Here is a 13,881-nt window from a genome sequence, read left to right as displayed (position 1 = left end):
TTTCCCTTCTTGTTAAAGAATAAATAATAAATGCTAAAAATAATTGTTTCCTTTAAAGACTAACTTCCTTCAAGCCTCCCTGCCTTTGTGCTAATAACTCTTTGTTAAGCCCTATCCTATGTAGCTGTTAGATATAAGGGAATAAGTACATTCTATGTCCTTGTACTTTAACCAAGATATTTGTTCTGGACATGCTCAGGCATGTCCCAGCTCGCAGCCTATGCCCCTTCCTTATTTGGAAATGTTATTACTTTTCTAATCCTTTCTCAAGCAACTTCCTCTTTTCCTTTTGTTCTCCATTGCCTTTACCCATTTAGGAAAGTTTTAAGTTGTTAGCCAATCGGGTTTAGCTTAGACTGTGAGGTCCAACTCCAACCAATGGAAATAGGACACAGCAGTAAGGACCTAATGCATAAGTGATAAATATTCCTGCCTTTCTTTCTTCACTGTGCTCTCGTGGCAAGATTGCTGATGAGCAGTTCCCTTTCTGCAGAAAGTAAAATTGGCTTGCTGAGAAATCTTTTTGTCTGAATGCTGATTTTTCCTTGCAGCATTTTGTTTCTAACACCCATTTAGGAAAAGAAGTGAGAATAGAAGCTTCCTCTTAGTCTCCTTCCTTTCTGTATGACCCAGAGTGGAGGAGAAGACATCGAGCATCCTCCAAGTGTCTCCCCTCCCTGGTTTCTGGATCCTGGCACCATGTTAAATATGCCCCCCATGGTTGCAGGCATGGTCCTCCAAGCCATGGAACCAGATGAGCTAAGTGATGGGGCCAACCACGCTTACCCATGCAGCCTTAGCTTATCTGCCTTGTGTGATTTCCCTTTGACTTTCTAGAACCTGTGTGATTTGTCTGGCTCTCTGAAAAACGGATCTCTGAAGAGACTGTGTCACTTTTGGGCAAGGCTCCTTTAGTGGAGGCAATGTGCTAGATTGCCTGCTATTACAGCCCATGCTAAAGCACTTACCCTTAAAAAAAGTGGTTCTGGTTAACTTCTGAATTTAAATTTCCCTTACTAATTAAGTACTGTTTTAATCAGAGACATAATAGGTGCCTTAAAAGAACGTAGGACCCGAATGGCCATTTTTCTACTGATGGGACAATATTGGGACTAAAATCTGGCTGCGGAAGACATCTTACTCCTAACTGCTAAAGGCAGAAAATTCCCATTTCCAGAAGAAGCATAGAGCCTGATTTTTAATGGTGTAAAAAGAAGCTGCAGTGTTACCATGGAAGAAAAAGGAAAAAAATGTGTCTCGTGTAGAGGATTCCTATTTCCACTAGGTGGCGGTGTTAGCTTAGAAATACTATGTGCTTGCCAGAGACCTGGTAGCGAGTAACTTCACTGCAGAGGAATGGGGAAAACTGTTTCTAGAGGCATTTTCCTGATCTTGCCTAACAGGATTTCTTTCCTAGGCTGTAAAAATCCCTGCACATTTCAATCAGAGAAAGAGTAAGATGCCACAGATAGAGAAGGAAGAAGAGTTTTGCAACGGTATAGTTGAGGGTTCTCTGCCACACACCCGGAACAGGCTATTGGAGGCTGGGTCTGGTCCAGAGGCCTTTGAATCATGCCAGTATGTCCCCTGGCCAGAAATTCTCAGTTACCTCAGAACTTTTCCCAGCCTCACGCAATGAAAAGAAACTAGTTCAAAACATGGCCAACATTCCCAGTACTCATGGGTATTGGGGGGTTCTCCATGTTCTCACCAGCAAGCCTCACATCTGAGTCTTTAGTACAGCAGCCAACGCTGTGTATGTACTAGGCTGATGCATGCCCGTTCCTAAAGAAATACAAATGCTTACTCATGACTTTTTGGATGAATATATCTTTTTGGCTGTAGGCAGAGTAGGCTCTACATCTGAGAATATCACACAGAAAGTAGTTTGGGTTTATCTATCTAATTTTATTTTAATATAGAGGCCAAGAGCACCTTGTGAATGATGCAACAGATTTTAAGCTCACTCCCTTACTTACCGCTCCAACAAAGGCTGTACCTCAGTTTCCTGGCCAATGGATCAAAATGATATGGCTCCGATGACTGGAGGAACACCAGGGTCCTTAGTCTTGTGTCAATTTAGATAAAATGACACAGACACACGTGGAGTCGTTTTAAGGAGCAGAGAGTTTAATAGACAAGAAAGAAGGAAGGAAGAAGAAAACAGCTTCCCCGTACAGAGACAGAAGGCAGGGGGATTCGAACAAAGAGAAAAACCCCAAGTGTGATAGAAAAGTGGCTGCTTATATGAGGAGGCTGGAGGACGTGGTGTCTGATTTGGATAGGGCTCAGGGGATTGGTTTGACCAAGCATGTCATTCACGTAGCCTGAGAAAAAACTGGCCCTCCCACCCTAGCCTTTTAATATGCAAATGCAGGGCACCATGATGTTTTACACATGTGTGGATATGTGGGGCGGCCGTGTTGCCAGGCACATGTGGAGGCCAGGGCAAGAATAAGACTGCAGGAATTGCCATGTTTGGGTGGGCCCAGTTTCTAATGGCCGGTATTTGCATATCAAAGCTTGCTGGCCCAGCTTTCCTGCTAGACAGGAAACGTTTCTGGAGTTGCTCTAAAAGAAAAAAAAAAAACTTCCCAAGGACCCCTTTTCTTATCTGCTTAAAATAATTTCTTAAAAACTCTTTCTTTTTCTTTTTTTTTTTTTTTTGAGACGGAGTCTTGTTCTGTCACCCAGGCTGGAGTGCAGTGGCACGATCTCGGCTCACTGCAACCTCCGCCTCCTGGGTTCACGTGATTCTCCTGCCTCAGCCTCCCAAATAGTTGGGATTACAGGTGCACAACACCACGCCTGGCTAATTTTTTGTGTATTTTTAGTAGAGATGGAGTTTCACTATGTTGGCCAGACTGGTCTCGAACTCCTGACCTCGTGATCCGCCTGCCTCAGCCTCCCAAAGTGCTGGGATTACAGGCGTGAGCCACCGCGCCCAGCTCTTAATAACTCTTATAACAAGAATTATAATTTCCTCCACATCCATCACTGTTGTAGAAGCCTCCATAGCTACCTCCACCACATCTGCTGCTGCTGCCATGACCACCTCCACCACTGCAGCTGCTGCTTGTATGACTACTACTGAAGCCAGAACTGCTGGAACCACTACTTTGTCAATAGTCTCTGGCACCAAATCCTCCACTGAATCTTTTAGATCATGCATGAATACCACCCTTGTAGTGGTGTTTATAAGCTTTATTTTCCAACCAAGCAGGCACTTCTTGTTTAGCTTCTATAAGAATATCCAACAAATCCTTTGTAATATTCATATTTCTTTAATTAAAAATGAGGTGGCAAGGCCCTGGATTCCCACACATCCTGTACAGCCAATACAAGGCACATATTCTTCAATATCACTTGGCAAATCAAAATTGAAGCATGTTTCACATTTGAAATGTCTAGTCTTCATGCTGCCACAGCTGTAGCCACTAGAATTGGGATTTTCCCCAAGCAAAACTGATGAAGGGCCTCCTTCTCGATCTCTCTGTGATTGGTCTCCATGAATACTAGTACAAGGATATACTTCATGGTGTAAGAAATTCTCCAGAGAATCTTCTCCCTTTTTGGTCTCCACAAACACTAAAGTCAGTGAATCCTTCCCTGGTGCATTTAAGAGATCAAGCAGAAATGACCGTTTATCTGGCTCTTCCACCCAAACTACTTCCTGTGTGATAGTCTCAGAGGTAGAGCCTACTCTGCCTACAGCCAAAAAGATATATTCATCCAAAAAGTCACGAGCAAGCATCTGTATTTCGTTAGGAAAAGTAGCACTAAACATCATGATGTGATGAATGCCCTTCAGTGGCATAGTGTCTTGTTCAAGTATAAGATGTATCTGAGGTCCAAATCCCATATCCAGCATCCTATCAGCTTCATCCAACACTAAGTATTTGCAGAAGTCTAATCCAATCTTTCCTCTTTCCATCAAATCCACTAGACGTCCTGGCGTGGCTACTAACAAGTGGCATCCATGTTCTAAGACCTGAATTTGCTGACCAATATCAGCATCACCATAAACTACACAAGGATGAACTCTAGGCTGGTATGAAAATTTTCTGACTTCCTCATATCTGTACAGCCAATTCTCTTGTTGGGGCTAAAACCCAGGAGATTGAGTATTGTTCATGGCATCCATACCTTCCATTTTCCTTCACAGCCTTCAAAGCTTTTCCTGGACCATCTATATATATCTGACTCAGTACGGGTAAAAGAAATGCTGCAGTTTTCCCAGACCCTGCTTGGGCACAAGACATTAAGTCTCTTTTTTTCCCCTAATAATAGGAATGGCATGTTTTGCAGTGGAGTAGGATGAGTATAGTAAGTAAGCTCTGTAGGGTCCTCTGAGCTGGCCGCACCATGGTCAAGCCATCGTGACATTCCCCCGCCCTTGTGATAATGTACTTTGTGATATTCCCCATCCTTGTGAAGGTAGTTTGTAACATTCCCCGCCCTTGTGACAATACACCCTCCCCGCCCTTGTTAATGTATTTGTAACATCCATCCCCCGCCTGCAAAAAATTGCTTCTGACTCCACTGCCTATCCCAAACCTATAAGAATAAATGATAATCCCACCACCCTTTGCTGACTCCTTTCTTGGATTCAGCCCACTTGCACCCAAGTGAATAAACAGCCTTGTTGCTCACACTAAGCCTGCTCAGGTGGTCTCTTATACGGACACACATAGTATTTGGTGCCGAAGACCCGGGACAGGGGAACTCCTTCAGGAGACTGGTCCCCTGTCCTCATGCTACCTCTGTGAGGAGATCCACCTACGACCTCAGGTCATCAGACCAGCCAGCCCAAGGACCATTTCACCAATTTCAAATTGGTAAGCAGTTATTTGCACTCGGGTAAGCGGTGTTTTCGCTCTCTACCTAACCTCTATTGCCTCCCTTCAATCTCTCTCCTTTCAATTTCAGTTTCTCTCCCTTCCTGGTAGAGACAAAAAGGAGACACACTTTATCTGTGCATTCAAAAACTCCGATGTTGGTCACGGACTTGGGAAGACAGTCTTCCCTTGGTGTCTGATCACCGTGGGGACACCTGTCTTGATCATTCACCCATATTCTCTTGGTGGCAGGTCAATTGTGGGGATGCCTGCTTTGGCTGCTCACCCACATTACAGCCCAGGACTCAGTCAGGGATGCCTACGGGAAGCCTGTAGCTGCCACCTCCATTTCTCCGTGTCTCTACCTTCCTCTTTAAACTTACCTTCTCCACTATGGGCAACATTCTGCCATCCATTCCTCCCTCTTCCCCCTTAGCCTGTGTTCTTAAAAACCTAAAACCCCTTCGACTAACACCTGACCTAAAACCTAAACATCTTATTTTCTTCTGTAATACTGCTTGGCCCCAGTACAAACTCGACAATAGTTCCAAGTGGCTAGAGAATGGCACTTTTGATTTGTCTATCCTACAAGACCTAGATAATTTGTGTCGAAAAATGGGCAAATGGTCCGAGGTGCCTTATGTCCAGGCATTTTTTTACAATTCATTCCCTCCCTAGTCTCTGCTCCCAATGCCACTTGTCCCAGATTTTCCTTCTTTCTCTCCCATCCACTCCTCTTGTCTCCACCCCAAACTCAGAGTCCTCTGAATCCTCCTTTTCCACTGACCCCTCTTACCTCTCTTCTCCCCCGGCTGCTCCTTGCCAGGCTGAATCAGGTCCCAATTCTTCCATAGCCTCCGCTTCCCCACCCTATAACCCTTCTATTACCTTCCCTCCTCACACCTGGTCTGGCTTACAGTTTCGTTCCGCGACTAGCTCTCCCCCACCTGCCCAACAATTTCCTCTTAGAGAGGTGGCTGGAGCTGAAGGCATAGTCAGGGTACATGTGCCTTTTTCTCTATCAGACCTTTCCCAAATCAGTCAGCATTTTGGCTCTTTCTCATCAGACCCCAATAAATATATACAGGAATTCCAATATCTAACTCAGTCCTTCAGTTTAACCTGGAGTGACTTAAATGTCATCCTGACCTCTACCCTCCCCCCAGATAAATGAGAAAGAGTTTATTCTCTAGCCCAGTCCTATGCAGACACCTGCCGGCTTCATAAGCCAGGCCTCCAAGAGGGCACCAGGGCAGTTCCCTGAGAGGATCCCCATTGGTAATACCACACAGACTCCCCAGGTATAGCTAGGTGAGATTACATGGTCTCCTGCCTAGTCTAGGGGCTCAAAAAGGCAGCATACAAAGCTGTTAATTATGACAAGCTAAAGGAAACTACCCAACGTGAAGATGAAAACCCAGCCCAGTTCATGGCCCACTTAGCAGCTACCCTTAGATGCTTTACAGCCTTAGACCCAGAGGGACCAGAAGGCCGCCTTATCCTTAACATGCATTTTATGACCCAATCCACTCCTGACATTAGAAAAAAACTCCAAAAGTTGGATTCCGGCCCTCAAACCCCACAACAGGATTTAATCAACCTCACCTTCAAGGTGTTCAATAACAGAGAAGAAGCCGCCAAGCGGCAACGTATCTCTCAGTTATAGCTACTTGCCTCCACTGTAAGACAACCCACAACCACGTCTCCAGCATACAAAACCTTCAGAACATCCAAGCCACAGCTCCCAGGGGCTCCTTCAAAACCTCCCTGTGGACCTTGCTTCAAATGCCAAAAGCCTGGCCACTGGGCCTCGGAGTGCCAGCAGCCCAGGATTCCTCCTAAGTCGGGCTCTGTCTGTGCAGGCCCCCACTGGAAGTCAGACTGTCTGACTCACATCGCTGCCACTCCTAAAGCTCCTGGAGCTCAAACCCAACATTCCTTGGCCGACTCCTTCCCAGATCTCCTCGGCTTAGCAGCTGAAGGTCGATGCTGCCTGATCGCCTCAGAAGCCCCCTGGACCATCACGGATGCCGAGCTTTGGGTAACTCTTACAGTGGATGGTAAGTCCATAACCTGTTTAATCGATACGGGGGCTACCCCCTCCACATTACCTTCTTTTCATGGGCCTGTTTCCCTTGCCCCCGTAACTGTTGTGGGTATTGACGGCCAGGCTTCTAGACCCCTTAAAAGTCCCCAACTCTGGTGCCAACTTGGATAACATTCTTTTATGCACTCTTTTTTAGTTATCCCCACCTGCCCAGTTCCCTTATTAGGCCGAGACATTTTAACTAAATTATCTGCTTCCCTTGCTTCCCTGACTATTCCTGGACTACAGTCACACCTCATTGCTGCCCTTTTACCTGATTCAAGGCCTCCTTTGAATCCTCCTCTCATGTCTCCCTACCTTAATCCACAAGTATGGGATACCTCTACTCCCTCCTTGGTGACTGATCAGGTACCCCTTACCATCCCATTAAAACCTAGTCACTCTTACCCCGCTCAATGCCAGTACCCCATCCCACAACAGGCTTTAAGAGGACTAAAGCCTGTTATCACTCACCTGTTACAGCATGGCTTTTTAGAGCCTACAAATTCTCCTTACAGCTCCCCTATCCTACCAGTCCAGAAGCTGGACAAATCTTACAGGTTGGTTCAGGATCTTCGCCTTATTACCCAAATTGTCTTACCTGTCCATACTGTGGTGCCAAACCCATATACTCTCCTATCCTCAATACCTCCCTCCACAACTCATTATTCCATCCTCGACCTCAAAGATGCTTTCTTCACTATTCCTTTGTACCCCTCATCCTAACCTTTTTTCACTTTCACATGGACTGACCCTGACACCCACCAATCTCAGCAACTCACCTGGACTGTACTGCCACAAGGTTTCAGAGACAGCCCCCATTACTTTAGTCAAGCTCTTTCTCATGATCTACTTTCTTTCCATCCATCTGTTTCTCACCTTATTCAATATGTGGACGACCTTCTCCTCTGCAGCCCCTCTTATTTATTTATTTTTTTTGAGATGGAGTCTTGCTCTGTTGCCCAGGCTGGAGTGCAGTGGCAAGATCTCGGCTCACTGCAAGCTCCACCTCCCAGGTTCAGGCCATTCTCCTGCCTCAGCCTCCCGAGTAGCTGGGACTACAGGCGCCCGCCACCATGCCCGGCTACTTTTTTTGTATTTTTAGTAGAGACAGGGTTTCACCATGTTAGCCAGGATGGTCTTGATCTCCTGACCTTGTGGTCTGCCTGTCTCGGCCTCCCAAAGTGCTGGGATTACAGGCGTGAGCCACCACGCCTGGCCTGCAGCCCCTCTTATGAATCTTCCCAAAAAGATACCCTCCTGCTTCTTCAACATATATTCTCAAAGGGGTGTCATATATCCCCCTCTAAAGCCTAAATTTCTTCCCCATCCATTACCTATCTTGGCAGAGTCCTTCATCAAAGCACACATACTCTCCCTGCTAACTGTGTACAGCTAATCTCCAAAAACTCCAACCCCTTCTACAAAGCAACAACTCCTTTCCTTCCTAGGCATGGTTGGATACTTTCGCCTTTGGATACCAGGTTTTGCCATCCTAGCTAAACCACTATATAAACTCACAAAGGGAAACCTGACTGACCCCATAGACCTAAGTCCTTTCCCCACTCTTCTTTTCATTCCTTAAAGACAACCCTAGAAACAGTCCCCACATTAGCACTCCCTAACTCGTCCCAATCCTTCTTATTACATATAGCTGAAATACAAGGCTGTGCATTCAGAGTTTTTACACAGGATACAGGCCCATGACCTGTAGCCTTCTTGTCCAGACAACTTAACCTCACAGTTCTAGGCTGGCCCTCATGTCTACGTGCAGCAGCAGCTGCCGCTTCAATACTTCTGGAGGACCTCAAGCTCACAAACCATGCCCCACTTACTCTCTACAGCTCTCATAACTTTCAACATCTATTTTCCTACTCACACTTGGTGTATATACTTTCCACCCCCTAACTCCTCCAACTCTACTCACTATTCATTGAAACTCCCACAATTACCATTGTTCCTGGCACAGACTTCACCCCATCCTCTCACCTTATACCCAGCACCAAACCTGAACCTCATGATTGTATCTCCCTAATCCATGTGGCATCCTCCCCATTTCCCCATATTTCCCTCTTTCCTGTTCCTAATCCAGACCACACTTGGTTTATTGATGATAGTTCTTCAAGGCCCAATCATCAGTCACCAGCAAGGGCAGGCTATGCTGTAGTGTCTTCCACATCTGTCATTGAAGCTACTGCCTTGCCCCCTTCCACTACCTCTCAACAAGCCAAACTCATTGCTTTAAACTGGGCCCACACCCTTGCAAAGGGACTATGTGTCAATATCTACACTGATTCCAAGTATGCCTTCCACATCCTACATCACCATGCTGTTATATGGGCAGAAAGAGGTTTTCTCACTACACAAGGGTCCTCCATCATCAACTGCCTTTATAAAAATCCTCCTTAAGGCTGCTTTACTGCCCAAAGAAGCTGAAGTCATTCACTGCAAGGGGCATCAGAGGTCACCAGATCCCATTGCTTGAGGCAACACTTATGCTGATAATGCAGCAAAAGAAGCAGCTAGTATTCCCACATCTGTCCCTCACAGCCAGTTTTCTTCCTTCTCATCTATCACTCCCACCTATTCTCCCACTGAAACTATTACCTATTAATCCATTCCTACTCATGAAACTATTACCTATTAATCCATTCCTACTCAAGGCAAATGGTTCTTGGATCAAGGAAAATTCCTCCTTCCTGCCTCACAGGCTCATTCTATCTTATCATCCTTTCAGAACCTCTTTCATGTGGGTTACAAGCCAATGGCCCATCTCTTAGAACCTCTCATTCCTTTTCCATCATGGAAATCCATCCTCCAGGAAATTACTTCTCAGTGTTCCATCTGCTACTCTACCACCACTCAGGGATATCTCAGGCCCCCTCCCTTTCCTACACATCAAGCTAGAGGATTTGCCCCAACCCAGGACTGGCAGACTGACTTTACCCATATGCCCCAAGTCAAAAACTAAGGTACCTTTTGGTCTGGGTAGATACATTCACTGGATGGGTAGAGGCCTTTTCCACAGGGTCTGAGAAGGCCACCACAGTCGTTTCTTCCCTTCTGTCAGACATAATTCCTCGGTTTGGCCTTCTGACCTCTATATAGTCTGATAATGGACCGGCCTTCATTAGTCAGGTCACGTAAGCAGTCTCCCAGGCTCTCAGCATCCAGTGGAAACTTCATACCCCCTTACCATCCTTCATCTTTGGGAAAGGTAGAAAGAACTAATGGTCTTTTAAAAACACACCTCACCAAGCTCAGCCTCCAACTTAAAAAAGACTGGACAGCACTTTTACCATTTGCCCTCCTTAGAATTAGAGCCTATCCTCAAGAAGCTACAGGATATAGTCCATTTGAACTTTCATACGGATGTACTTTCTTGCTGGGCCCCAACCTCTTGACAGACACCAGCCCTCTAGGCGACTATCTTCTGGTCCTCCAGCAGGCTAGACAGGAAATTCGCCAGGCTGCTAATGTTTTCTTGCCTACTCCAGATTCCCAGCAATATGAAGACACCCTAGCTGGATGATCAGTTCCTGTTAAGAATATGACCCCTCAAACCTTGATGGACTGGACCCTGCTTAGTCATCTATAGTACCCCAACTGCTGTCTGCCTGCAGGACCCTCTGTATTGGGTTCACCATTCCAGAATAAAGCTGTGTCCGCCAGACAGCCAGCCTGATCTCTCCTCTTCCTCCTGGAAATCGCAAGTACTCTCCCCTGCTTCCCTTAAACTCACTTGCATTTCTGAAGAACAGTAATAACCCTTATGAGCCTAATATATCCCTTCATTCTATTAGGTCTATTCATCCTTACCCTACTTTTTGCAACAGGGCTTTACACAGTCACCCCCACTACTTGGACTGTGCCCCAAAAACTTGTCATCCCTACTATCTTCTGTCTAGTCATACTCCTATTCACCATTCTCAACTACTCATAAATGCCCTGCCCTTGTTTACACTGCCAGTTTACACTTTTCCTCCAAACCATCATAACTGATATCTCCTGGTTTTACCTCAAACCGCCACCCTTAACTCTCTCTGGGAGTGGATAGAAGCTCTTCAGTGGCAAGGTACACTCCAATTCCTCTATCCCGATAAAGTCCTTTTTTTTTTTTTACTTTTCTACTTACTCTTATCCTTGACCCCATTCTCCAGTCACTCTCTACCTCTCCCTGGTTACCTCCAGCATACTATCAATCTCACCCGCTCTCTCCTCACTGCCTCCAATCCTTCTCTAGCAAAGAATTGTTGGCTATGTGTTTCCCTTTCTTCCTGCTCTTACAAGTCCCCGCTCTACAGGCCGACTGGGCTACCTCTCCTGTCTCCCTGCACCTCCAAACCTCCTTTACCTCATCTTTACCCTCCTGAGGAACTTCTTTACTTTCTAGACAGATTTGGTGAGAACTCCCCAGACATTTCGCACCAACAAGCTGCCACACTTCTCCGCATCTACTTATGGTACCTTTCTCATTATGTCAAGTCCACCCCCCCCCAAATTTGGACCCCTAACCACACAAACAACTATCCCTGTTGCTGCTCCTTTTTGCATCTCCTGACCACAGCCTACTGGAATCCCTTTAGGCAACCTTCCACTGTCCAAATGTTCCTTTACTCTTTATCTCCAGAACCCAGCCACACACATTACCAAACAGATGGGAGCATTCCAACTTCGCATTGCTGATAAGCCCTCTATCATTATTGACAAACTAAAAAACATTGACAGTCACTATGGTTTAGGAAGACACCTACCCTGCATCTCACTCCATCCTTGGCTACCCTCCGCTTGCTCATCTGACTCTCCTCCTGACCCCTCCTCTTGCTTGCTTATACCCAGCCCCATCAATAGCAGTGAAAGGTTACTCATAGACACTATGCTCTTTCTCATATACCATGAGAACCAAACCTCTCATCTACACAATTGCACCATCAATCCCCATTACAACCTCTAACAGCTGCTGTCCTTGCTGGATCTCTAGGATTTGGGGTGCAGGACTCCTCTTTCAGTACACCCTCTCACCTTTTCACTTTACATTTCCAGTTCTGCCTGACACAAGGTCTCTTCTTTTTATGTGGCTCTTCCACCTACATGTGCCTACCTGCCAGCTAGATGGGCACATGTACTCTAGTCTTCCTTACTCCCAAAATCCAGTTTGTAGATGGGAATGAACAACTGCCTGTCCCCCTCATGACACCAACATGACAAAAAAGAGTCATCTCACTAATCCCTTTGCTTGTGGGTCTAGGACTTTCTGCCTCCACTCTTGCACTTGGAACTGGAATAGCAGGCATCTCAACCTCTGTCACAGCATTCCGCAGCCTCTCTAATGACTTCTCTGCTAGCATTACAGATATATCACAAGCTTTATCTGTCCTCCAAGCCCAGGTTGACTCTTTAGCTGCAGTTGTCCTGCAGAACTGCCAAGGCCTCAATTTACTCACTGCTGAAAAAGGAGGACTCTGTATATTTCTTAATGAAGAGTGTTGTTTTTACTTAAATCAATCTGGCCTGGCATATGGTAACATCAAAAAACTCAAAGACAGAGCTCAAAAACTCACTAATCAGGCAACTAATTATGCTGGACCCACCTGGTCACTCTCTAACTGGGTATCCTGGCTTCTTCCAATCATTAGTCCTGTAATACCTATCTTCCTCCATCTCTTATTCGGGCCTTTTGTCTTCCGATTAATCTCTCAATTCCTACAAAACTGCATCCAGGCTATCACTAATCACTCTATATAACAAGTGCTGCTTTTAACAAGCCCACAATATCACCCCTTACCCCAAAATCTTACTTCAGTCTAATCTCTCCCACTTTAGGTTCCCATGCCACCCCTAATCCCACTTGAAGCAGCCCTGAGAAACATCGCCCATCACCCCTCCATACCGCCCCCAAAATTTTCACCTCAAGTTTTCATTACTCTTTCTTGTTTTATTTCTTCATTATTAACATAAAAAGACGGGAATATAAGGTCCTCTGAGCTGGCCGCACCATGGTCAAGCCATCGTGACATTCCCCTGCCCTTGTGATAATGTACTTTGTGATATTCCCCATCCTTGTGAATGTACTTTGTAACATTCCTCCCCGCCCTTGTGACAGTACACCCTCCCCACCCTTGCAAATGTACTTTGTAACATTCCCCCCTGCCCCTGTGAATGTACTTTGTAACATCCATCCCCTGCCCACAAAAAATTGCTCCTGACTCCACTGCCTATCCCAAACCTACAAGAACCAATGATAATCCCACCACCCTTTGCTGACTCCTTTCTGAGATTCAGCCCACTTGCACCCAAGTGAATAAACAGCCTTGTTGCTCACACTAAGCCTGCTCAAGTGGTCTCTTATACGGACACGCGTAACAAGCTCAACGTTCCCCATGATAATTTCTCCCATGTCAACATTGCTGAAATTTTCAATATGTGGAGGACAGTTACTGCTGTTTGCCTCTATTGGTAGATAATCATATTTCTCAAAGTTAATCCCAGTGTTTTCTCCAGAAAAGAGTACCCGCTCCAAGCATTCACTTGGTGGAAGTGGTTTTGACCAATAATCTTTATCTGACTTGTCACACCAATGACTGTGTCCACTCCATTCAAATTTGCCAAAGCCAATTCTGTCACCATAACTGCCAATACCATCATAGTCACTCCATCCAGGATCATCACATCTTCCCCTTGATCCACTTCCACAATCACTGAAATAACCAGGCTTTCCTCTTGAATCTCGAGACCCAAAACTGCTATATGCATCCTTATTTTTGCTACAACTCCAATCTGAACTGTCTATCATGGAATCCTTTAGATCCTTCTCTGTTCCTTAAGTGAGGGGGTATATAGCACTCTTGGCTTGCTGTACTTCCTCCACTCTGTTTATCAGAGGAGTTCAGGTCCAGATGAGCAAACTGCTCCTCCAGGTCGAGGGCATTTTCTACCACCACATGACTCATCCCTGAA

At 45.7% G+C, this 13,881-nt stretch overlaps 1 pseudogene; it reads right to left on the bottom strand.

Annotated features, from left to right (window-relative positions):
- Positions 1-2,951: 2,951 nt before the first annotated feature.
- LOC473879 (ATP-dependent RNA helicase DDX3X-like) lies at positions 2,952-13,874 on the bottom strand (annotated as a pseudogene).
- Between the last annotated feature and the right edge of the window lie 7 nt (positions 13,875-13,881).

Source organism: Pan troglodytes, chromosome X, assembly GCF_028858775.2.
Source record: "Pan troglodytes isolate AG18354 chromosome X, NHGRI_mPanTro3-v2.0_pri, whole genome shotgun sequence".
Classification (NCBI taxonomy): Eukaryota; Metazoa; Chordata; class Mammalia; order Primates; family Hominidae; genus Pan; species Pan troglodytes.
The sequence above is the reverse complement of the archived record's forward strand: the minus strand, read 5'-3'. Positions and strand labels throughout refer to the sequence as shown.